At 44.8% G+C, this 27,396-nt stretch overlaps 1 long non-coding RNA gene across 3 annotated transcripts in view; it reads right to left on the bottom strand.

Annotated features, from left to right (window-relative positions):
- The window catches only part of LOC124188908, a 50,553-nt gene that overhangs the window by 5,624 nt on the left and 17,533 nt on the right, over nt 1-27,396 (bottom strand). Inside the window, exons 1-2 of one of the 3 annotated variants that reach the window (XR_006872527.1) lie at nt 13,811-14,034; nt 13,430-13,534 (exon numbers count right to left, since the gene is read on the bottom strand). This is a non-coding gene — a long non-coding RNA (uncharacterized LOC124188908). Of the gene's footprint in view, nt 1-13,429; nt 13,535-13,810; nt 14,035-27,396 lie in introns of those variants that run through there. The other 2 variants (XR_006872526.1, XR_006872528.1) reach the window with 2 other exon arrangements.

The raw sequence follows: 27,396 nt of genomic DNA, 5'->3' as shown, positions 1-27,396 counted from the left end.
AGCAATCTACATTCTGCTGGGAGGATTTATCAGTTGCAGCCCTTCAAGTTCCGGGAAGACACCCTCAATTGGCTGCCGAGAAAGATCGTCGACTCCCGCACCTGCGTTTGAAATGAGAACTTTCGTTACACCATCAGCGTGTCCCACGCAGCCCACCGCCACCAGCTGGCCTTGAAAATGACCCCTGCCAACCATTTTGATGTTGAAAGTACTACGTAGACGTGCACACACAAGGTAGTTCGGGGTAGTACTAACGTTTGTCACTACCAAGAATTTCCAACAGCAGAAAAAGTTGACTCTGTCAAACTGGTGAAACTGCCCGCTGGATATACACACTCAAAGACTGGGCCTATACACACACAAAGTCCGGGAATAATCCGACAGTGTACCGCAGTGTAGTTATCTTTGTAATGTTATGCACAAGTTTAAATTTAAGTAATTACAAATTCGCCAAGTTTGGTTGTGACGAAGAAAGTATGAACGGCCCAGGCAAATATTTGAAACTTGCACTCAGTTTTCTACTAAATCATCTAATTACTAGGAACCCCATGAAACTAAATAGGATCCTTTTAAAAGGGATTCATTTCTGAGAAGACGAAATTTTTCCGTATTTCTGAAATATTATTCCCTTGTCAAACCATTCTCTCGTGCGCTATAGATGGAATTTTGTACGAGACTAGGCGCCTCATCCATTTTCCAGGAATCGAACCTCTTTGATGCTGCTTTTTCAAGAATTTACGCATTTCTATTTTTAAACTGGGGTAATCTTAGTCTGAAATACACGCGAAGAATGTTTGTCTTGCCGAATAAGCAAAATTGAACGCTGTCACGATTAAATTATTTCTTTGGGGATGAAAAAGAAACGTTAAACCTCGTGTGCCGACGGCTTAGTCCAACAACCCAACATTATATAAGACAACCCAAATTGTTACGTAGAAACAACCGCATCACTTTCTCGAATCTCTCCGAGAAACCGAGAAAATTAGTCAAAAGTACAGGATCACATTTCCCAAAACCAAAATTCTATACTGTCGGCTGTCAGTCAGCTCGTCGGTCAAAGCGATTGTTTCCAAGGGACCAACTGTCGGACGAGCCGTCTGTCGGAATCCAATCTAACCGGATGTGGTATTGGACCGCCGCCGGCGTGTTATTATACTTCCGAGGAACAACCCCGGATCACAAGGAATTCATTGCGAAGAAAAACAATTGTTGCCTCACAAATCTCAACCAGAGATGGCTTCACTTCCCGTTACCAAACAACCCAGCGACGATAAGTTCCAGTTCATGAAAAATGTCGCCAAATTATTACAAAGGAAATGCTTGAAACTCATCAAGAACTTGAGTATCGGCAGAAAGGGAAGCTTCGACCTAAACACTTCTGATGAACAAATGAATTTCACGAATTCGCCAATAAGCTGCAATCTACCGCTTACAATCAACAATCAATCGGTAAAGATGATCATCGATTCGGGTACGCACAATTCGATTGTCAGCCGCTCGGTTTGGCGTCGGCTGGGTGAGCCTCGGCTGGAACCGGTGACGTTCACCTTGCGGACGTCTTCAGGAGCTCAACTTAAGTTAAAGGGCCAGTTTATGGCCGATGTGAATTACGCCGGCAGGGTTTATCAGTTGCCGCTGATAGTGTCGGAGCGACCGGACATTGACAATTTACTGGGAAGGCGATGGTTTCCTGCTTTACACTTGGATTGGAACAGGATTTTCCGTGGCGCCCCACATCGATTTCAACCAACGGCAGAATCTGATAAGCGGTTCGACTCGGAAATAATGGCCGACCAGAGTTATTGCAGCGATCACTGTTACGTCAACGTCAATGTGGAAGGTGTAACAATTCGGATGATGTTGGACACTGGTTCCACGCAATCCGACATCGACCTGGCTCAGTGGGAATCGATAGGAAAGCCTCGATTAAAAGCCACTCGACTGAAAATCATCGACGCCGCAAATGATAGCCTGCCTCTCCAAGGTGTGTGCACGGTCAAAGTGAAGTATTGCGGTCAAGAGGTCCGACTTCCACTTGTGGTGACGGGCGATAGGACGGGCGGAGGGATTATTGGGACCGATTGGTTCGAAAAGATTCGATTTGACTTTAACTCGATTTTCCAGCAAATTACCTTTCATCAGAAACCTAGACCGGTAACTCCTGTAATCACTTCAGATTGGATTTGAGCGACCCTGCTGGGTGAAGAGAAGAGCCGAGCAGTTGAAATAATAAAATCAAATCAAAATCCAGGACTGGATTTCTGCGGATGTGAACAACTAGCGTAGCCTAGAGGAAAAGCTCGGAAACTTTATTGCAGTGATTTCTCTCGCCATTTTATTTCTTTACTTCCCACGCTCAAAATCAATTCAAATAAACTGAGATTTTCGCAATTTGTATTTTTTTTTTCTTTCTTAATCAGAGCGTAAAGCGTAATACATCATTCAGTGGCACACTAATGCTACAAGTAAGCGAGCGCATATTAACGTAATTACCATGCCGTGCCGTGTGCGAGTCTAGTCACATTACAAGGCCGACAGCTCTAGCTGCAGCAGAGCAGCGGTATAATATGAGCAGCAGCAGTAGCAGCCTGTATATACATACAATGCAGCATGTGTAGGTAATGGGCGCAATCATATATCCATCGGTATTATCGATTGGGTCTCTACGTAATACCCGGCTCTGTTATGATTCTCCGCCTTCCTCCGCACACACGCATCCGCTCGATATTCCCATTTAATGAAAACGAAAACGAGCCGGAGATTGGTAGAATCGACGACAGACTCCGCTTTGATCCGCAAATTTGTATGTTTCTATAGCGCGCCGTGAATGGAGGGGAGGGAGGAGGAGTCCTCCTGCGGTACGACATCAAGTAGATACAGAACCGGAGCAGCAGCCAATAAGACGGAATAAAGAAAAGAAAAAGCGGAAGAGAGAGGGAAGAAAAAAAAACCATGTTTCGCCTTATCTGACGTCTGATACTCTCAAAACGAATCAGATGTTGGACAGAATGGAGGAGTAGGAGGATGTTTTCTTCGTTTTTTTTAATCAAACCGTTCGTCCCCCTTCGACATGCCGAGCAATGTGCTTTTGCGCCAGCCAACTATATACTACACCGCGCGGCGGGGTAGTATACTACGTAGACAACTAACTACCCCGGGAAATATAAGCCCAGCCGTGGTATATCTACACCCAATAGATATACAGCACATAGTGTGTACAAGACAGCTGGATGGAAAAGCGGCTATGGGAGAAAAGCGAATCGATTGGCGCGTCTTATCCTCGAAATGACCTCTTCACGTCACGGCCGAGAGCCGGCAAAGGCCAGCAAGCCGCACGCGCTCCCTCCTCTTGTGTACATCTCTCGACTCCGGCAGCTTCCACGGTGCGCACGTAAAATAGGCCCAACATCGTGAAAATATACACGAGAAAAGAGAGAGAGAGAACGACTGTCGTGACATCCATCGGCGGGTCTTATCCAACATGAATTAGTTCGTGAGCCTCAATAACTGTCATAGACTCTATTTAATAATAGATTCAATTTCTCTGTCTCTCACGATTCTTTTTCCCCCAAGTCGTCACGATCAAAACGTTCGGGAAATAACAAAAAGAGAGGGGGGAAACCTATTTACTTTTTCTTTTTTCTTTTTTTTTCGATTCCCATGTTTATTTTTATTGCTGTCCGGCTCTGCAGGCTGCTGGACACAAATAATGAAACTCGATTGTTACTGTATTTCGTTCTATTTTCTCTGTTTGTTATTTCCTGTCCTGTTTGTTTTTGGGGGCTTGGCAATTGGATTGAAAATAGAACAATAACAAAGCAAACAACAAGTCAAACGAGTAGCTATAAGAAATAACGATGAGATGCGATCGTTATAATACCCGATCACGGACATCAGATCCATCCCCCTTTCCTCCACTTTGTACTCTTGAGATTCAAAACAAAAATGGCCGAGCGCAGAGAGAGAGAGGAGGGCTGGGGGTTGTTGTTGACCGAAGGAAAGTCACGCTCCCTATATAGATATACGTGTAATATTGTTAGAAATAACAGGAGGGAGAAGAGAAAGAGGAAAATCTATTTTTTGATCAGACCGGAGAAAAAAAAATTTGTTTTCCAACATAGCGCTGCGATATGATTATTATATTTTCTTTTCCTCGGAAAGAAGTCGGTCGCTTTACAGATCAAGATAAGATAGTCGATAGTTAATAGAACGCGGGATGAAGGAGGGAAAAAAAAGAAAAAAAGGAGAGCCCTTGTATTATATTTAGGCTGAATCTGGAATCATCTAAAAAGAGAGTCAATGGTTTTCATCCTCTTAAGTCTGGGCTCTTTTTTCTCCGTCTCGTTTTGCGCCGTTCAGCATCGCCGCGCTCCGCATCGCCGAGGTAATTATAGCCGGTAGAGACCGGGAAAACATAACAGCGCCCTCCTAATACATATTGTGTAATATGTATATACAGTTCTGTATATCCAGCATATTAGAGAGAAAGAGATAACCTAGCCTTGGCAATAGCAAAAGCTTTGTTCTCCCATCATCAAGAATATTACTACAATATACCGCCATTATTAGCTTTTAGCTGTACAGCAGCAATAGTTAAGAAGCTGCTGCAATCCCCCCCATCGAATATTGCTCGTTCATTTTCATAGCCGACAATCTCTCGATTCTTTCAAGTCACGTTCCCTTATTGGCTAGCTCCGTTACAACAGCCCCCAAGAATAAATAACATTCAAGTACTACTAAAAATAAAAAAAATTCCCCCCTCAATTTGATATGAAAAATGATGATTGATATACCAACTGCTATAAATAGGTAGAGGGGCTTCTACTAGCAACAGGGTGGAACTGCTGGCTCCGAAAGTATAAAAACCCGCATGACCGCATCTACTAAAAAAAAACGGTAGCACTCGAGCCGTTAAGAAGAGAAAAAAAAGGACCTAATTCAGTAGCTAAAAAAATAAACCCGCTTCTGTCGGTCGGTTTTTTCAACGGACATTTATTTTAAAAAATTTTGCGCCGGCTATTAGAGAAAATTTGAATTGACAACTTCCGCGCAGCGCCATAACATACAATTATGCGAGTTAAAAAATGAAAAAAGAAACGGCGGTATAACGTGATGTGTGTGGTTGATTGCAAAGCCGCTTCGTCCCTTCAAATCATAATAACGAGTGCAGTGCACTATATGCCGCGGCTTTTGAAGGGGGGATAAAAGGGAGATGGATGGACATGGGTAAAAATTTGTGACCAAGTCCATCATCATCCCCACCAATTTTTATCCATCTCATCTTTTACAGTATACGCCGCCTTCAAATCGCCGGAGGTTCATTCTTCCGTCATTTGCCGCCGGTTAATTTGACATTGAAAAGGGACGACAAGAGGGGAAAAAAAGAAGAAGTTAACTGTCTTATAATGCGCTCGTGACAGTTGTGTAAATACAAGCAACTAGATATACGCGACTAATGGCCTTTTTTCTTTCTCCCAGGACCGGTGTCCCTATATATTTGCGGCTAGTTTCTGCCCTGCACAAACGAAAGGTAAGACTCTCTTCTTCTTTGTTTTTTTCCCGTCTCTCCTTTTGTTTTTTCCTCCCTCTTTAGTGTAATAAATTTACACGCTAGCCGGGCGATCATTCAGTGTCGGCACCATCCATAATACGGCCCCGTCTATATGGAGGAACCCGATGAGTCTAGTGACTGAGTAAGCGAGAGACCGTGTAGAGTGCTACGAAGTGTTGATCTCTTGTTCCTTTTTTCGCCCTTTTTTTTTCCCTCCTCAACACTCCCCTGGTCTTTTCCTCGGCTGTATATAAGGCGGTATTGCATCCCTAATGTGAATTGATGATGCGCCCAGGGAGGAAAGAAAAGAAAGAAGAAAAAAAAAAACCTCCGGCCGATGGCTCGTTTTCCTTGTGCCCAGCACACAGTCAGTCAGTTGGGCTTTTTTCACGCTTCAAGGGTGTGTGTGTGTAAATCCAATAGGCGAGGCGAGTGATGTGTACAGTCTAAGTAGGTCCCATCAGGATCAAGGCCAAAAAGAGATGAGAGCCGACTGTTTGTCCGTTCACGGTCAAACTCCCGAATTTGTGTGTGCGTCAAAGCACATCAAAAGGGATGGAAAATAAAAGTGTGGGTAGGGGGGGGGGGGGAAGGGGGGCGAGAATATATACATACAAGGGATACTATACAGGAAGGATTGGATCGAGCTAGGAGAGCCAAACAGAATAAAGAAGATCGATGAAAGTCCACAGCGTCGGTCATCTGTTTGACTGTGGACACCGGCGAGCGCAAACCTTGTCATCGTCCCCCGAGCTCCCGCGGGAATAAGGTGGGACCTCAAAGACCTAAAAGTCAAGTCGAGATACTCAAACGACGTGACCAATAGGAGCCGAGTCGATGGACCCCGATATATACTACATCTATACTCTTCGATATATATTTTCACTTGTTATCACGAACGTGTCGCCATCTTTCCCGAGATGGGAAACACGGAGAAAACAAACGGAGCGAGAAGATCAATCGTTTTCAAACAAACCAAAGACAAATCCAACGGCCCATCGCATTTATAAGGGCAACAAGAGAAAACCAAAAACAACTGAAAGTGAATTAGTCGTCAGTTAAAAGGTTGATGCGCAGTGTACGACATATATGGGTGGGGGGGGGGGGGAATTCATAGATATTATATAAGTCTTATCTCAACCAGAGATAGGAGTAGAAAGGAGCGCCTTGTTCATTGGCCTTTTGTGTTACGAGAGAAACTTTGCGGGGACGGCGGCGACTATAAATTCAAAATTCGAAACAATGAATCATCAACATCCCAGCCATCCAGCCAGCCGACTGCTGGAGCCCCGCGCCTGTCGGATCAGAGAATCAAACCGGAAAAAAGGGGCCGCGCTCGCTCCCAGCAGCAGAGAGTGGCTCCGACTCTGTGCGCGCACACGCGCTGCGGGTATTTCTTTTTTTCTGCTGTTTCATCCTTACACAATTGTGGAGGATAGGCCGCGCTAAATTAACAATAATAATATTTAAAAAAAAAAAGAAGGAAGAAAGAAAGAAAAAGAACAAGGGGATGGAGACTCTCCATTAAAATACAAATAATCTCAAAAGATTTTTCGCCTTTTATCTCCTTCTTGTTCTTTTTATTTTCTTCTCTTTTTGTTGTTGGGTGATTAATCGAGTCCACCAGGCGAAAACGACGGTGCTAAAGGGAAAAAAGAAGAGAGAGAGAGAGGGGGAGAGAGAACAGCTGAGAGAAGAGAATACAATAAATCCAGTTGATTGGATTGAACGACGGATCGTGATGGATCGTCAACGGACGGCGACCGGGGCGGAGTCAGTCGTCTGAATTTATGAAAGAATCAAAAAGGAAAGAAGAAACGAACAGTAAGAAGAAGAAGAAGAAGAATTAAAGGAAATAAAAGAAAGAACAGAAGAAGAGAGAAAGACCTCGGCGAAAGCTCTAATTAACCAAATCACTTACAATGGCTGGATGCTGGCCGAGTGAGAGAGGAGGCGGAGGACGCGCTGTTAATTGGAGAAGGACCAAGTCGAGCGAGAGCTCTCGTTAGCAGGAGGATCCCCCCTGCCACGCAGGCAAGTCTAGAAAAAGAAGAAAACTCGTCCACACACAACTCGACATTGATCGTCAGTCACAGCTCGACCAATATGTTTTGCTCGACTTGACCCCGTGGCGAACGAAAGGCCAAATCAAAAAAAGACTCTTGAAAGGTATTTGATTTTTAAAATTTCACCCCTCCCAACCGCAAATGAGTGATAAGCAAAAAGAATCACCAAAGCTCTGATGAATCAAAATCAACAACTTGACAAAGTTCGCCTTTTTAATTGGTCCCTCATTTTGAAAACCGAACAGGAAAATCTCTCACAGCTCCTCCTTCTTCTACTCATCGTCGTCGTTTGGCTCCTCGAGTTCGACATTCGCCGCCCGCCCGGAAGCGCAGAACGCGGAGGAACGAGATTTTCGCACGGAAATCTTTGAGCTTCAAGATGGAAGACGTGTGTGCGGAAAGGTCTTTTCTCTTCTTCTTTTTTTTATTTCTTTGGGTTAGAGCATGTATAATTGGCCCAATATTGCCGACCGCACGAGAACGTTGATGAGGCAACGGGTCGGGGCGGGGCGGGAGAATGTCGGGACACGCCAACAATGCGATGCGTCGGGAATGGGAAATCAGCACACGAACGAGTAGGAAAAAAAGGGACCCGGCGTGAGTTTCTCCTACAAGTTGGGCCCGTACGACTTTGCTCGCTCATCATTTCATCACAAGGCGCGTCCCAGCAGCTCCTTGGCTCCTGGGCGGCTCCTGGCTCCGTTTCTTTTTTGGCGCTTGGCTCACACATTTGAGGACTAGGGAAATCTTCCGGGGCGCCGCTGCGGCAAAAGCGGGTGAATGTATAACCGACGTGAATGGGATGTTGAGAGAAGAAAGAGGAGAGACTTGTGCAAAAGGGGAGTCTGAAGATCAAAAGAGCCCAGCAGAGAAGGAGAGAGCGGGGGACTTTCACCAATTCCAATCCTTGGAGAACTTTGACGGTGCTGGGGGTCTAACTCTGCTGTGAAAATCTCTCTCGCGCGCATTGGCTGCTGTCCTCCCATCCTCCTCATCCAGCTAACAATTGTACGTATGATTAATAAATGACTAGAATCGTCATCATTTCGACTTGGTCGTCTTCCATCATCATCAAGCGCTGCTGCTGCAGCGTCGCCCGCGTCTGATGATCTAAATGAAGGGAATGGGCAAAGGAGACAAGTTCCTTTGTCGGTCTCTCTCTCTCTCTCTTAGCCGTGTAGATGCGCGCGTGTGTTATTATCGACGTTGGACAGGAATAACGAGCCCTATAAGCAGGTCGATGGATCAGAGGCAACGCATCAGAGTTATCCCAATCAACCACACACACACACACACACACGCGCGCTAGCGCTCAGAGTTATGTTTTCTCTCTATACAATTATCTAATGTATATAAGCAACGACGACGGCGGAGGCGGTGGCGGCCCTGTCTAAACATAAACACACAGCGCACAGGGAGAGAAAGAGCCTGAGACAGACTGACAGTGTTAAAAGGACCGCAAAAAGCTCAGGAGAATTCATCTCTCTGTGTGTGCGCCCAGGAAGGAGCCAAAGCACTTTTCAAACGCCAGCAGACGAAAGGGGGGACGGACGGATAGTTGCGGGAAAGACTTTGAAAGCGTTTTCTTGTGCGCTGGATATATAGGCTGCAGTATAGAGTTCTATCCCGACAATAGCTAATTGTTCTCCCGCGTCTTTTGAGGTTACGTCTATTCTTCCCCCCACCACCACCATTTTTTTCACCAACCCCTGAAAGAAGAAAAAAAGAAAAGGGCCGACAACCTTTGCATGATGGGAACCCAAGCAGCAGGAGCAGCAGCATCCTGCGCCGAGATATATCCTTCTTCCTTTTCCTGTGCCTATGTATGCAGACACGTAGAGACACTCTCTGGCAAGTTGGAGGTCCCTTTATCGGCCGTCCGCCAGCCCTCCTTCTCTTCCACCCACACTCTGAGAAGAGCAAAAAGACAAAACGAATCATCGGCACAAAACAAAAGAACCTTATGCGCGCCCCAAGTGACGTCGGTGCAAAAGCAAAGAGAGAGAGAGAGACTCATGAGCGTCGCTCCTTCCTCTTCTTCCCACTCACGCCCACACACACACACACTAAGGAACCGAGTTTTTCTTTTCAAGTTCCAAGTTGTTCGGGAGTGAAGATGAAAGAAGATGAAGGATGAGTCGTCGGAGGGGGTTCTCTCCTATAGACACGCAGTGAACGCCTGTGTTACATACAGCGAGAAGAAAATTTTTTTTTTACCAAGTCTCGCGCCCCGTTCGCTCACCAGGGAACCTCTCCACATCAATTTTTCAAAAAAATGAAAATTTCCTTCCTATTTTTTCTGTATCCGGAAATGTTTGAAACAAAAAAATAAGCGACGAAACATAAAAAAAAAATTAGACATTTCTTGTAAAGAAAAAAGAAAAAAATTGAAGGACGAAGAAGAGCGACACGCACCCCGGTTCGTACACTCAATTGATTCGGGTCATTATATAGATTTAAAAATAAAAAAGCTCGGCCGTGGTACTAGGCACCGTCACAAAATGTACAAACGAGTCACCCCGAGTCGACGACGACGGTGTACATACAAGAGCAAAGAATAAAATGATTGAATCGCTCAGAGCGTCGTTATCCTTAAAAAGAAAAAAATAAAAATAAATCCCGACTAGTTTCTCTTCTTAAACGAAAAAAATCTCGCCCACCGTCGTCGCTAGATACGACGGCGCATCTACTAAGCCATTAATGAAATTGGGGGACATATTCTGTCCCGTGTTAGAGTTGTGCGACCCGAATTGGGGTGGGACGCAAAGCGCAGCGCAGACGGTGACAAATGAACGAGACGTCGACGATGACATTGACAGGGCACCAGAGTGTACCGTATGTATTCAAGAGTGTGGGAGGAGGAGGAAATACACTTCTTCCATCACCATCAAAAGCATCGGCAAAAGCTAAAAAGAAGAAGAAGAAAAAAAGGAAAAAAAAGAACTCGGTTGATTAAATGACTATTCTGCCTGCTGCTGCTACCTCCCCCTCCCCCCTTCTCTTTATCTATCTCGTGATTGAGAGAGATTGGCCCGCGGGAATTCGCGTGCCACACGCCGAGGGTCTCTCTACACGTTGCATGACTGACAACTCGGGTCGTGACGTGTTGTCTTGCTTAGATTCCTTTTTCTCTCTAGACACACACGCGGATGGGGAATATCTAAAAATTGTTGCGAAGAAAAGAAGAAACGTCGGCGACCCCGAAACATACACACACGAAACAAAAAATTGATCCGCACCGCTTGGAAGATTGAAAGATTTGTTGTATTATGCAACACACCGATGGGGGGAGAGAGCGTCGCCGAGCGCGATCGCGCCCAGTCAGCGCAACATATCAGCACGACCGACACGATATCACCGCCCCCCCCCCCCAACCGCACATCATGTAAATAGAATGAACGACGAGAGTCCCGACCCCCAGCTACACACAGAGAGCTCTACGATGAAAATCCAATGAATAATCAAAATGTTGCAGACCTCCTCGACGTTGAGCTCTTGATGGGCGCTCGAGGGCAAATCAATTGTTCTCCGCTCAAACATTTCTGTCTGATGAGTGATGGGACTGATGGCCTTGCAAGAAAATCTTTGTTCTGATAGAATTCCATTATATTTCTTTTTCTTCTCTCTCTCTCTCTCTCTCTCGAGTTATTATTGATCAAAAAGCCAAACGAAGTACATGCGAGAGCGGGAGGACCAGCCCAGAAGATGTCTAACATAATACAAAAGGACGAATGGAATATTTCCGAGCAGCAACGACTGCAGACTATCCAACATTTATCCCCAAACGACCGGCGGCGCTAGGATTTCACGAAACGGATGGAGGGCCCAATATATATATATATAAGATGGGAATGGGCCGCCGCCGCCGCCGCTCTGCCCCAAACAACAACAACAACAAGCAGCATTGCATTGATTTCCGGATCGGAGCTAAAGCCGCAGAATCTTATACGGACCAAGCGAATTCTCTCCTTTGTTTCGTTTCAAGTCTGTTCCGGACTCGGTCGGCTATTCCAGCACCATCCCAGCGATGGCGTATGTCTGCCCTTTGCCCTATCTTTTAGATATAATATCGTTGAATACTTAATGGCGCATGTATGGTAAAAAGATATACGATTATTTATTGAAAATAAGCGCCAATAATGCTGGGCAGGAATGAGATAAAGGAAGGAGGAAATGTATATAACAGCGGGGATCCCCAAGATGGGAAAAAGAACCTTTAGACAGATGAACAACACACGATTCTCCTTTTCCGTTCGGCGGGATGAAAAAAAAAAAAAATAAAAAAAATAAAATAAAAAAGGGAAAGACACACACACATTACAGATGGGCGACATTGGAGACTTTGGCCATTATTTCCAGCTGCCCTTCTTTTTTTTTCCTATATATGCTCCTATGCCTTTGACGATATGATTATTATTTGGAGACATCGATGGAGGTCGTGAGCTTTCACGTTTTTCTTTTCTCTTCTTTCTCTCGTCCTTTTTTTAGTGTATATACCTCGCGATGAAAGCCTTTTTCTCTCTCCATGTCGACATCTTTCTTTATAGACGGCCGGGACATTTATAGATATACGGGGGGGATACCTTATCTATAGAGTTATAGAGTTATATACAGTGTATATAGACTAGAGAGAAGATACTGCTGTCCCTGTCTTGTATGTGGCCGTTCCGCTCTGTGCCGCCGCTGCGAGCGTCATATTGATCCGGAACGGCGCGGGAGTGGTCCATAACAAAACACGGCAACATATTTGATGGTGCGGTGTATATATATAATAATGCCCAACCAACAACGGTGGTGGTTGACGTTAGCCTTTTATAGGAAGACAAGCAAACCCAATAGTGCAGAGCGGATCGAATGGCCGCCGAGAGTCTGCCATGTGTGTGTGTAGGAGGAGGAGGACGATGATAAGAGATACGCCGATGATGATGATGATTCCGGCGTAAAGCCCAGGGATCAAAGCTATTCGGCACCGCCCACCACCAGATACTACCCCCCCTCCCAACCAACTTTATTTACCGGGCGATGACATTTGGTGGCTGCCGACAGACGACAAAGAGAAGAACATCCCGGCAACACGCAATCCAACACACACACACAAGACAACTAATAATATGTACACACACATCCGGTGACCTACAGAAAGTCCAAGAGTTCCATAATTCCTCCAACCTTTCGAGTTTGGGTGGAGATCAATAGATACGAATAGAGCCATCTTGAATTATTTGCAAATAGAGTGTACATTGAATAATAGTTGGAAAGAGGTAATCCAACCCCAACAAGCTAGAAAGGGGTAGAAAGGTTGGCCCTGTCGTGACAGACTTCTAATCTTTTTTAACGTGAGGTTACGTCGAGCAAAATTTGGAATGAGTTGGGAGGATCTGCAGCCATTGTCAAAGGAAAAGGACGCAGCAAGGTCCTTGTGGACTAATTTGCTGCTCTAATTGACCGCACACAATTCGTGACACGACGTGGTGGACTGGCGGAGTGACGGACGCCATTCTACCCATACAAATCAGCCGCCCTACATACGACGTCACCCAACGCCCTACATCCTAGAGGCCTTTTCGGTCGTAAAATGATGTTTCATTCAATAAATTTGGCTTCGATGTGATTGAATTATGTGGGAACCGACTTCCAACGTGACGTATTCCTTCAATTCTCACATTTTTACGACGAATTGGGGTGCAAAAATCGAAATGAAAGGGTCCGGAGCCACTTGCCGGATGCTCTCGCGAGCTCCACTGGTACTTATGTAAGCGCTAGACGATCGATTTTCAGATTGTGACAACAGGAAAAAAACAAATCCACTGACCTTGGAAGATGTTCAGACGCACGATGATGAATTACAAGCAGCTCAAACAGGAGGAGGACAGGCCTGCAGTGGAGAACGAAGGGAATTCGTTGGCCGATCCCGTACCTGGAAAGAAATTAGATGGTCAGAAATGGACACAACAGTTTGACACGTCATGGATTGGCAAGAAACATTTCACTGGATGTCTAGGGTCATTCAAGAAGGAGAAATTGAAATACTGCCAAGTCATGATAAGAAATCAGAGGGTGACAATGAAGATCAGTTCGGTAACTCGCCACTCGTACGTCCAGGAAGAGATGTGGAATCGTTTTGGACAGCCGAAATTGCAACCGACCGGTATTAATTATGACTCAAAAGGCTATTTGTTAAAGTCAAAGTTACCCGTACTCACAAACATACAAGAAATGATGAGAATATGACCAGATGAGAACTCAGTACTTTACTCCAGCAGCGAGGGACACAAGAAAAACCCGAGAACGATCAGCTGTCTCCACAGCTGATCTCGATCTTCGCTGCTAAACAGCAATAGCCAAGGGCATGTTTGCTAAACTGATTCGATAACTTCAACACTATTGCGTCGCCAACGTCTATTACGCTGGAAGAGTTTATCAGCTGCCTCTGATAGTGTGGAAACAAAACCATCCACCCAACCTTCTCGGAAGATCTTGGTTTCCCGCTCTTCATTTGAATTGGAATGACATCTTCCGTTCTAATACCGACGGTGGCGCCAATCCATTTCAACCGGAATTCGCCAAGCAGCGTCAGCTAGCCCGAGAAATGGCCGACAACGTCTCCGAATGCTTCCACGTCAATGTCAGTATGGGAGGTATCGATATTCAAATGAGCTTGGATACAGGATGTACGGCATCCAGGATCAGTTTGGCCGAATGGGAGAGGCTAGGAAAACCTCCGCTTCAACAAACCACAAGTGTCGTCGACTCTACAGATACGTGGGTCGTCATCGAAGGTGAATGCAACGTACAAGTGGAGTATAACGGCCAGTCTGCCCTTCTCCCAGTGGCTGTAATGAGCGAAGATTGCGACTCGTTAGCTGATTGGTTCGAACGGATTCAATTTGATTTTAACGCCATTTTCGACGAAATTCAATTCAGCGCCAAGGAACGATTTTGATTTCTTTGTCAAACAATTTGCCTATTCTGTTTTAAAATAATTTCCACGTCTAAAACTGTTCCGTCAGTAAAATAAACGGGATTTCTAGCGCATTCGAGCTTGCACGTGTAATTGAATCAGTTCAACCTTTAAAATTAACCATGATGAATAAATAAAAAAGACTTATATGAAATGACATATGGCAAAGGGGTCGCTGCTGCTGCCACTGTTGCCAAGCTGCTGTTATAAATCAGGACAAAAGTTTTCGGGGTTGTCAAAATCAGCAAAGGACAGACCAACTCGCAACGAGCCAAGAAAATAAATCTATACAAAAAGAGAAAAAACCAAAGGCAGAGAAGAGATCAATTCCTTCATCCATCACAAACGCTGAGGCACATCTCATTCCAGCGGCCGCTTACCAGCCTGCTGGATATTAGCATAAAAGCGTATCGTTCCCTTCTGCCCGTCTGAGCATTCCATTAACATTCTCCGGAAAAAGCTGAGACATTCTCCCGACGCGCACATGCCCACCGTCACACTGTCACCGTTGACAATTTCTCCGTCTTTCATACCCAGAAATTCAAAACATAACGTGCGTCTTCTACTTCTTTTTCCGGTTTAATTACCATCATCTTTCTGCATAAGACACGTTCTTTTTTTCCCTTTGGAGGTTTAGATGGAACCCAGGGGAGGAGGCAAAGAAATAAAACAAAGTGGGAAACGATGTCACCAAGATTTATGACTCAATCAATGACAAATCAGTCGGCGACTTCATAACGAGTACCAGACAACTAACACATACCCCCAAGTCCGACCAGAAAATAATAAAACAAAACCAAAAAAAATCTCTTGGCAATCGTCTTGCATGAAGGGGGTCGCGTTTTTTGGCACGTCTGTTTGCCAGATGTTGGTGGTGCTGCTGGTGCTGCTGCTTTGGCGGTGTCAAGACTGATGGGCATAACAAGGACAGATATATCTATTGAAGCCAAGAGTCGAACGGCTGAGGCGGCGGCAGATCCTAAAATGAAATCGTTTCCATTCGATCTTGGTGAATATATAGTAGTAGTATACGACCTTTTTTCGTTTCGTCCTTCTCCCCCCTTCCTAACTGCACAATTTCCCCCCAAGTTCTAAGAGCACAGCAAAGATGAATAACTTTTCTAGCTCTTGTGTCTCTCTCTCTCCCCCCAACCCCCACCGATCCTAATAGCATCCAACATCAGTGGCTCCCAAGGAGGAGGAATGATCTTCACGGTCGGTTGAGTCCGACAGAAACGCGCGCTGGGGTTGAACGGGGATAAAGAGCCATCGGGATGAGGGAGCGCTGAAGATATCGAGCAGAGAGAATATATATACGTATACGTACATACGTATACTGAAGTCGTGCGTGCTGTACAGCGAGCTGCTGCTCTACACACAAGAGATACATCTCTAGAGAGAGAGGTGGGGGGGGGGGGGTATCGCATCCAATTGATATTAACAAGACAACCCCCGAAGAACCCAAAGCCGCCGCCACCATGACAACGGGGCCACACAACCGCTGGCAGACACACAGAAAAAAAAAGAAAAAAGAGAAAAGTCGCGTCGATAAACGCTGCAATAATCACGTAAAGTGCGTCGTATTATTGACGTGGATTAAGTGGAGAGTGTCGTCGGTGATGGTGGCAACGCTTATAGTACACATATAAGGAAGGGGGGGGGGACTGTCTCTTCCTTGTTGGAGCTTGAAGCAAAAATAAAAAAAAATAAAGAAAGCCAATAAACGACAGCACCACAGTATAGACTCTCTATATAAGGAACAAAAAAAAAAAACAGAGAGAGGAAAGAAGAATCGTTCTAATCCAATTCGTGAGGACGCTCCCGAGGGATATTCCCGGGGCCCGGAGTTTGTCACATTTTCAAAAGCCACCACAATTCAAGTACAGCACAGCATATTCCATGTCTCTCTCACAAATTCACCTAGCTGGTAATATAGATGTATCTGATATCATACACACACACACAACTGCTGTGCTGTATGGGCCGATTTCGATTATATTATTTCTTTTTTCTCATCGTCGCCTTGTATATATCAGACACCAACACACGTATCCCTTTCCCCTTGTGCTGCTGCTGCTGTGTGCTCCGGCGTGACTATAACACCCAGAGTCCCCATACAATCGAGTGCGGGACCGACACGGAATGGATGGCGTTTCTTCTTCTTCTACTTTTATCTCATTTTTGATGCTCTTCCGCATTTATTATTCTCTTGTCTTTTCTGCCTCATGTCTGTCTGTGTGTGAGAGAGAGTTACCCAATTCCCTCACGGGGAAGCGAGTCTGCGGGACCCGACGGTGGGCATTTTTATTTCTTCTTCCCTTCGCAACGACAATAACCAAACAGAAAAACAACCACCCTGTTTATTTTATATTTTATTTTATCAGGAGACGAAAGACGTTACGAGATCAAAATCGAACCATCTTCGTTTTTTTTTCCTTTTCATTTCGCTGCTGTCGCCCTTGTTTGCACACACGCAAAAGACGGGAGCCCAGCAGTTTTTAAAGGGGGGGATCCTAAATAGTCGCAAGGAGCGCGGCTGATGCTGACGGCATAGGCGACAATAAGGAGATACGGGAGCGTAGAGAGAACATTTGATGTCAGCCAACAGAAAGTCATAGTCAAGAGGAACAACCACACACACACAGAGCCAAAAAAAAGTGAAACAAAGACACGGATCAATCCTTACGCACACACCGGTCTACTAAGTATTTCGTCTATAGCTTTTCTCGTTTGATCTTTTTTCTCTTTTTTTATTTTTGGCAGGATCAGGTTATTGTTCGGCTCTCCGGGACAACATGACAAGAAGAAAAGTCGGGAGGTGAAGGAGAGAAACAGACAAAAGGTTAAATTTTTCTATTGTTATAGATTGTCTTGTGCCTATATAACGTCACGCGGGAGGGGCGAGGTGGGAGTGATAGAAAATGGATTGTGATGGAAGCTAGAGAATATCAGATTATATCCAGCGCTATATATGGTACATAATAATATCCTGCTGCTGTTCACGAAAAGCCGCAGCTCGGCGGGAGCGACTTGAGCCAACGTTGGCGAAACTGCACAAGAGAGAGACGGGGCGAGTACAAGTGGCAATCAAGCGAAAGACAAATATCGAACGACAGCAGGATATATAGCACAGGGGACCCAAGATCAAAGCGCCAAAAGTTAAAGGGATACTCTCTCTTTCCGGCTATATTATACACCCAATATCTCCGGCGACGATGTATATATATACAGCGCGCATCCTATAGTGCCCCCGCTCTATTTTTCTCCTTTCTATTTATTTGATTTTATTTTCGCTTATATTCTCCCGTCCCGGAAATCTTGTCAGCAAAAGAATATACTGTACATTTTTCCTTTTTTTTGTTTAGTTTTTATTTTGCTTGGTGCTGCTCTGCTTGTACACATTCACTTTTGACACCGGAGAAAGAATAAAGTAGCGTCAACGTCGTTTGAACTGTGTGGAGCGCGTTGCGTGAATGCCGAGGTTGATGGAATCAGACGAAACATTTTTTTTTTCTTCTTCTTTCCTCCAGGATCGTCTATAAGCCAGTCACGACCCAAAGAGCAAGGCGCCATTGTTACTTGATTCGATCACACTTTTCCTTCAGACTCCTTTAAACTACGTACACATACACACATCTATGTCTAAATCCTTTCGAGTTGCTTCGCATCTCTTGTTTTCTCTCTCCTTTTTTGCCACCAGCTCCTGACGTGGGCCTCCTATATGTACGACACCCGAGACGGCCCAGCTAGCATAGACGGTTATATTATAGGACGCTTGAAACTATATATATATACAACTACCTACTGGGCTAGACTCTCTAAAGCCGAGCAAAGGCGGAAAACTCATTAAAAGGATTTGAATGTCAAGTGTGTGTGTGGGGCCCCCCAGTCGCTGTGGGGCTGGGCGCGAGTCATCTTCCCCCGGAGTTGCCATCCAGCAGCAACCGCGCGCCAGTCTCATCACAAGAAAGATATTCTCTACGTCCCATTCTATTCCGTTCTAAATTCTAATATATACAAGTCTTCTCTCACTTCTTCCCCCGACTTATTTGCATCTTCTTGGTCGTCGAGGATCGTCCCATTTTCTTCTCCTCCTCTGCCGTACTAACACACAGGCAGAGAAGTCCAAGTAGAAGGGACTTGAGTTTAGCGAGGCAATTTCAAAGATTAGAACCAAAAGGAAAGTCAACGGTAATAGTCCAGCGCCAGCCAGACGAGAGTATAGTAATCAGTTTCCTCATCTTAACTACTCCCGACTACGACTTCCCACCGAACGACCGGGACGGACCGGGGTCCGTCCGGGAACGACAAGAGACTTTTTTTTTTTCGAGGCCAGCACAATGCAATATGAGACGTGGTAAGGATCTAGAAGAAAGATAAGACCGCGCGCCAGTCAAAGTGATTTCAAACATTTTTCTTCTTCTACTTTATTGTATGTATAACTCGCTGTTGAAATTTGATTGCCTCAACATGTTCCGTCGAAGAAACAAAACAAATCATCGAGAAAACGCGGTAGTACTGTTTTTTCCCTTTCATTTTCTTTCTCCTCTTTTGCGGTAGGAATAAATCAAATAAAGGGAAATGAAAATGTCGCCGAGGCGCCGTCATGCGTGCAAGTTTGTTGTGAGCGATTAGACGGTGAAGTTTTTTTTTCGTCATGCCAATCTGAAATATGAGAAGTTTTTGAAACTTTTTTCAAAAGTTGGAATAGTTCCGCGCCCGCACAGTTTCCCCAGTCTCACTATACACACATACATGTACGCATTCATTTCTCAGGGATGGATGGGAATTCCTCAGCTGCGCGGTCACGTCCTCCTCCTATACTCCAAGAATATAGAGGCAAGAAAATAACCCATAGAGACTAATACTTGTAGTAGTAGTATAGTCTACCTTTTGAGAAAAAAAGAAAACATAACAATTTTTCTATTCTTTTCTTTTTTTTTCGGGTCTGGAGAAGTACTTTGAATGTTAACAACATACAGTTCCCGCTGAGGTCTCTGACTGTGGTCTTTATTTATTTTATTTTCTTCATGGCTATAAGCAGTCAGTAAGGAAGCAAGCAGGTTTCCTTTTTTCTTCCTTTTTTAACCTCTTGCACAAGGTAAAACAGTCCGAGGGGGGTAATAATAAAAAAGAAGAAGAATGAAAGAGAAAAAAAAGCTTTCAAATCATTTCAATGCTATTTCGTTATTGATCCTTACCTCCCCGCGTGCCCCGCCCTTTTATCTCTATAACTTCGTGTGCTCTGCTGTGTGTATTATTGAGATGAAAGCGGCGCCCCCCCATGACACACCCACAGTCCGCGTGTTTTCAGGAAGAAAAAAAGAGGAAATCGCTTTTCTCAGAATTTCACGAACGGAATGTTTTTAGAGCGGCGGGACTGTGTACAAACCTGCCGCCAAACTGCAAACTTCCGGCGTGAGCCGTCATCGAAACGTTCTCGTTTGACAAATGACGTGCAGCACAGATTTGAACATTTTGACTGTCTGTTCGTCATCGTGTAGTCATTCCCGAATGGTGGACAACATTCATCATCATCACGGCTGCTGGAATATAACCAACCGGGGAACGAACGAACCGTCCAAACCCAGAAAACTCGAGAAAGAAGAAGCGGAGCTCGTCGAACTTATGCGTAAACGAGGGAACCCGTTCCGCTTCACGCTCTTGACTTGCCGAATCGTGTGCACTGTGCACACTCGAGAGAGAAACACAGAAAGGGAGGGGATTCGTTTCGAGGTTTCGGGTTCAACACAAGGCCAGCAGCACCCACCTACCCCTCTGAAAACCCCGAAAAAATGGGAATCAAACAGTTTGGTTGGAGTTTCATTTTTTTGTTGGCTCATAAATCGTCTGTCCCTCATCTGCAGCTCCTCTTTTTTTCCCCTTGTCAACGACAACAACAGGCCCAGCACAGTGGAACTCTCGTCATGGAGAAGAAAAGAAGACGGGCCGGCATGGAATAAATGTGTCATCTTTCTTCTCTTGTAACCAAGCGACTCTCCTTGTGTGTGCGTGTGTGTGTCAAAAGAAATAGGAAGCTAGTTAGACTATTTCTCTGTGCAACTCTATTTTTTTTTTATACATGTGGCCCAGTTTCGCGGGATTATTGGACGGACTAGCGTCGTGTCTCATTACCGGCCAAGAAAAGGAAATTATAAGAATAGGCCCAGCGGCACAACGGGGCCCGGGAGGACAATCGCAACATCATCAACAATTGTAATGGGGGCCCCAAAGTCCAGCAGCAGCAGCAGCAGGAAGTGTGTGTCAGAAGAAAAGGATTTTCGGACGTCCACTAGTGCAGCTAATCTCCGTTCGATTATTTGGAGGGCCGGGCCGGGCCGGGCCGCGTCGGTTGCGAGAGAGAGAATCCACGACGCCTTTGCTAATACGATGATGAGCGTCTCATCCCATTTGCTAGTTAGTTATATACCGAACTGTCTGTGTCTCATAAGGCCCCCTTTTTTCTCACAATGATCTACGCTAATACACGCTCGGATGTGTACTAGTGTATAGTATGGGATCGGCGTGCTTCTCTCATCGCCGAGGCTTTGCGTGTGGCTTCCATAAGGTGACTGGGCCTCCTATCTACAGTCTAGTCATGCAGCAGCAGCAGTAAGAAGAAGAAGCAACTGCTGAGAAAGCGTCATCATCATTATCATCATCATCATTTTCGGATGGGTCGGCGTCTCCCTTTGGCTAAAACCATGAGAACCACGCAGGGACTATCCTATGCCCCACTATAACCGGGTAGAGACCCGAGAAATGTACCGAGTAGTATAGGACAGCCAGTAAACCACAAAACCGCGGGCGCGTCTATAGTGCTGCAGAGAGTATAGCTGCAGTTCAAACATCATCAGCGCGATGGGATCACAGCTCAGAGTTAACGAGGAGTTGAGATAACACACAAACGTATAATCATCATCATCATCGCAGCAAATCATCATGTATATAGACATAGGGCTGTGTATACCTAAGTATTATCATTAGGACAGGACAAACCCCCCTACCCCACCCCTACGGCTGTGTAATCTTTAGACAAAGTCCAAAAGGGAGAGAAAAACAAAGAAGGGGGAGAAACGAAATCAACGGGTTAGAAGAAAGTGTTGCTCTGCCGCAAATTGGCCGTTCAAGAGCAAATGCAAACCAAACAGTTGCACAATTCGCCAAATTGACAGGCGGAAAAGATCAAAAGGCAGTCAGTGGAGATGTAGTTTGGCGCACTTGTTCCTCCATTCACTATGTCATCAATCATGCGCATTGCAAGCAGATGCCGATAGAAAAGATTCTATCCATCCGGTGAGAGAAAAACAAAAAAAAACGGATGAAATAATATCAAAGACGCGACCAATAAAAAGAGAAAAGAAAAGAAACGACGCCGTGATCAGTTAACCACTCGAAGAAAAACCAACGGCGGAAGATCAGCGACAGTTGGTGTAGAACAGCCGCCCTCCAATGTTGTTCCCTGCAGACTCTGAAAGAGGCGAAAAAGAGGCGTCGATCCATAAAAATAAGAGAAAAAAGAGATACGAGCTTCAACATCGATCCGCACGAGATAGATCGAAAAAGAAGTAGAAGAAGAAGAGAAAAACCTCCAAGCTCGAGGGTATGGTCTAGATATATTTATATATATATATAAGAGTAGAGAGAGAGAGAGTCTGGCGGTGAGGGAGAATTCGGGATCTGCTGACTCTTCTTGTGTGATCTCTTCTTCTTCTTTTTCTTTTTTTCCCAGCTCACCCTTCCCAATCTTTCGTGGGCTGGAAAACCAACAGAACAAAGAAAAAGGAGAACACAGCACATATAGTGTGTGCACATGAGAGCCGGTGCTGTTGGAAAAGAAGAAGAAGAAGGAAACTTGTTCTTCTGTTCACGACTCAAAGCAGACGATTCGACTATGGCATTGAATCGATAGATGGTCGGGTCGAAAAAAGAAAAAAGCCATGCACACGCACAGTTACCATCATCACCGCCACCGCCACACCAAGCTAGGAAAGAAAAGAAAAAGTTATTGCTCCGCATGTCCTCCAGTTTTGCTGCTGGGACAGCAAATAGAAAACGATCCTGAAGAGAGGAGAGAGGGGTGGGGAGATCCTCCTCTCCAACACATTGCCACTTTGACACTCCCCGTACAAAGTACATATGGACGTCTAGCGCATAACGAATTGAAATTCGAGCGAAAAAAGACGCAACGAGAGAGTCGCCATGGCAATGCCAAAGAAGAAGAGGAGGACGGCATCAATATATTTATTGACTGAGCGCTCAATGTGTTGCCTGCACGTAAGGGAGAGAACGTGAGGAATTGCAAATCACTCGGCCCATCAGTAGCACAGGACGCAAACTGCTCCGGTCGGGACCTTCAAAAATAGACCGGGAAAAGAAACGAAAAACCTTCTTTTGCACACACACATCTGCAGCTCAGCTCTCTCCACGTCGAATAAACATGGTGAGGCGTCCAAGTCAGGGCTGTCACTACATCCTACGCTAATAAATACAACGTGCGAAAAAAGAAAATAGGAAAAAAAAAGGCTGGAAAAAGAGCTAGAAAGAGAAAACGTCGTGGAAATATAAACGATCCCGGCCCGTTGTTGCAAAGCGACTTGTAAAGGCAACACGGAAGAAACGTTACAATGGGGAAATATTCGGTTGCGAAGAGAAAGACACACTAACGCACAGACGGGGAAATAGTCGTACAAACAAAACGGGGAGAAAATAAGATGAAGACTCAAACGACGACCCGACTGGGAGCCATAAAACATCACACACAAGAAAAAAAGAGAAACGAAAACTTAACTTCGTCTTCCTTGTCTTTGTAGAGGGAAAAAAAAAAGTCACAAGAGGCAGCGCAACCCCCCACAGCCGGGCCAGAAAAATATATCTAGCTAAGGAAAAACTTTGATGGCTAAACTAATGGCTGTCGGGCCGCTCGCTGTGGCATTCAGCATTGCTGGGCCAGCAGTTTATTCTTTTTCCCCCCAAAACACGTTTCTATTTCTTTCTTCCTATACTTGAAACAGAGAAAATCGGTTATTTCGTTTTACCCCGGTTGTGTTTCCGTGTTGGCTGCGCGTGTGTGTCTGTTTGGTTCTTATATAGATCGGCCGAGTCCCTGCGTGAGTCTAATGCGTCTAGGCCGTCACGTGCCAATAGCAATTTTTTGTTTTTTCCTGAAACTTTTCTTTCTTGCCGAAACCTTGTTATTGACGCCGTTATTCCAACCTTCCCAGAGTCCAAGTGTGGATAATACAAAGTCATGCCGCACGCCCTTTGGCGTCCGTTTGACTTTTTTTTTACAACCCAAACAAACCCGGGCAGCACTGACTGGCCTTTTTTAACGCTCTAATTACGGCCGTACGTAGAGAGAGTGAATGTGTAACTGTTATTGCATCAAGTGCAATAAACAGCAGAGAGCAAACGAGGATCGTTTGATGACCCAATCAAAGAAAAATGATGGCAACAGGGGAAATCCCAGGGAAATTAACATCGCCATATCGTTTTGAAAAAGTCATTAAGTGTTGCCATAAATAAAATAAAAAATGTCCCCGCAAAAAAGAAGGGGATTCAGTCGGCGTCATCATTACAGATATAAAAAATAGAGATGCAACGTTGTTACGTGTACAATGTGGAAAAGCCAAAAGAGGAGCTGGTGGTGGTATTCTTTTGCCAGTGTTTATTTTATGAGAGCCATTTCGGTATCCCTTCACCTGATTGCCTATTCTCGCTCTAAGACCTTCGACTAAAGCCCCCCCGGCGACAACAATCTCCAACCCCGTATCTATTTCTCTTCTCTTTTCACGCATTTATTTATTCGGTAATCCATTCGTTTTTTTTTCCCTTTTATTTTTTTTTCTGGTTCGGGACTCCCGAGTTGCAATTTGAGGCAAACGAAGAAGAAGAAAAAACAAAAAAAAACAAAAGACGAACACACGAAAAAAAAAGAGACTGGCGCACACGACGCGAGTCACTCGTGTTTGTTTCACCGCTGTTGGCGGGCTTTGTGGACTGTGCATGTGTTTGCACAAGTTGTTACATCGTTAGATAATCAAATTACACACGCACACACACACACACACTCAAAGAAGAAGGGGATAAAAAAAACAAAAACAAGAAAAAGGAGAGCAGACAGCAGACACACATCACAAACACCTTTTCTGCTTGTGTGTGTCGTATATATATAAAACACCTTGGACGCCGGTTGTATAACTGTTACTCCCGGAAAACAAACAAACTAAACTTTTCGCCTTGTATATTCTTATCCTTCTTTAGTAATAAGTTTCTTATTTTTTTTGTGCTGCTTTTTTGGCAGCTGCTACGAGTCACACACAGGGGACGCACGGGAATGAGATTGTTGCTCCTGCAATTTCATTTTTCTCTTCTCGTTTGGCAGGTTCTTACTCCTAAAGGGTTTCTCTTTACGGAGTGAAAAACGCGAGAACTTTAATAACATCAATTGCGTTCGTTTGTCCTGTTGTGTCGTTTGTTTTCCTTTTATTTATTTTTTTAAACCATCGGGATATTGGCCTCATAACTCTTTTCTTCTTCTTTGTATTGTAAAAGGCCATCATCGCAGCAGTGGAGAAGGAGACAACGTCCTTCTTCTCTTGCCAATGAATCCCCGTATTTTTCTTTTCGACTGTTTTTGTTTATATCCTTTCATGTAACGAAAGATGAGATAGTCGGACTCAGACAGTCGGGGTCGTAAATAAATATCAATCCATCTATCCGGCGGAAGAAAAAAAAAGAACGGAGTAGGGAGGAAGGCAGCAGCCGCGGGACTTGATCAGATTTGTATCAAATAAAAGAGAAAAACGGGGGAAAAGATATATCCATTATAACGAACGGCTGTTTGATCACGGGAGAGTTTTTTCCCTCCCTATTTTTCTGATTTCCTTTTTTTATTATTATTTTTTCGCCGAGGAAATAAAGAAAAATAAAAATCGATCGTTTGAGAATGAACAAGAGGGAGGGAATCATAATAACAAACAGGGAGAGAGAAAAAAAAGGCGTCGGCTGGCGCCGACATCCATTTATCTTACGGCTATATAAAGAAAAGGAACGGGGAAAAAATGAAACGAGAGAAAATCATCATAATAACCAGCCCGCAAAATAAAAACCGAGAGTATATTTCTTTCATGACTCTTCTGCGTTCGACTCGAATTGTCGTGTAGAGAAAGAAAGACAAAAATTATTTCGTCGTTTTCTTCTTGGGGAAATAAAGCCAACGTCAAGGCAACCGACACGTGCCATCATCACGGCCTAAGAAAAAAAAAAGGGGAGCCCAAAGCCGACCAATCAAAACTCCCCTCCAACCAGCAAAACAACAACAACAACAACAGAGTTTCAACGCAATGACAAAGCCCCCCAAATATACATTTGAAGGATGACAAAAAGAAACGAGACAAACTAACTGTGCACGTATATTATAGAAGAGAGAGGGAGACCTTACGCTTCGACACAGTAGTCGACAAACACGACAAAAATGGCAAACATTCTCCAATAAAAAAGACTTTTACACCAACGCGCGCACGCAGAAGAAAATAAAAGGAACAACTCGCATTAGTAGAGTCCTGTGTGTAGGGGCTGCTGCACCTTGAGCTCCGCCAGCATTTGCTATTCAAATAAACACACAAACACGCAAGCCAGCACCCCCAAAAATGGGGGATCGACTTTTTGCGGCAGTCGCGGCAGGATCCCCCCCTCTCTTTCCACTCGCGTTCGTTCGGGAGAAAAGACGACGATCGTGTCTGAGAAACTTTTGACAAATGAGATCAGTTGTGTCTGACGCCTCGAAATCCCTTTGCGTAGAGTTTCCCGTGGAAGGAGAAAAAGAAAAAGGAGGGCGACCAACAATTTCCGAGTCAAAACTTTTTTATTTTTTATTTTTTTTCCTTCCTTGGAGCAATCGCCAATGATTCCGCCCGTGTGTGTAGTGTATATACAGACGATGATCAATATTTACTCTCGGTCGGGAAATAATAAATGAGTAGTACAACTTTGTACTCTGCCAAAAGTTCAAACTCATTCCTTCGAATGGGAATAATAGAAAAGGGTATAGAGAAACAACAACAACAACACACAAACGGCCGGTTTAGATTTGCCTTGTAGCTTCTTCCTCTTCCCGGAAGGTCAGCAAACCTATAAGGCCTATATGCAAGGCCCCGGCGTGCGTGAGCTTCTCTAGACGTGTACTGCCGTGCGTTATACGGCCGCATCAAATCGTGATGGAGGCCGCCGACGACGTAGAGAGTATTGATCCCTTTTCCTCCCGTTTACAGACCCGGCGAACTGCACCACGACACTAAACCAAGCACATCGTTTGATCCCATTAGAGTCCCATCAAATGAAAGGAGAAGAAGAAGAAGAAGAAAAAACCCTACCGCCCTGATGTCAAAAAAGGTAGCACACTGTTTCTCATACGTGGCCATGTACGTATGTGTTGTATGTGTGTGTGTGTACGTGTAATAATGTAAGGTGTCAGCTGTGCGTGATATCCACCCTCGTTTCATAACGGACAACATCGGGATTATGCGAGTACGATTTCAAAAAAAGGAAAAAAGGAAAAACTCTTCTTCTACGCAGGGCCTCTCTCCCTCTCACTCGGGTGGAGAGAAAACAAGAAAAGTTTGGGTAAGAATTTCAAAATTTCTGTAGAAATGAATAACGACTTTGGCTGGTGATAACCAAATCCTCTTCCATCTATTTATTTATGTGTGTCTAAGAGGCGTTTGACGGCGGCGGCAGGGGGGGGGGAGCACAGCTCTCCCATCGAATGCGGCCCTTCACCTTTCTTTTTTTCTTCCATCTGACCCGCCCCAGCCATT

This window comes from Daphnia pulex, chromosome 2 (assembly GCF_021134715.1).
Source record: "Daphnia pulex isolate KAP4 chromosome 2, ASM2113471v1".
In the NCBI taxonomy this organism is placed as follows: domain Eukaryota; kingdom Metazoa; phylum Arthropoda; class Branchiopoda; order Diplostraca; family Daphniidae; genus Daphnia; species Daphnia pulex.
This window is presented reverse-complemented; position numbering and strand designations above follow the sequence as displayed.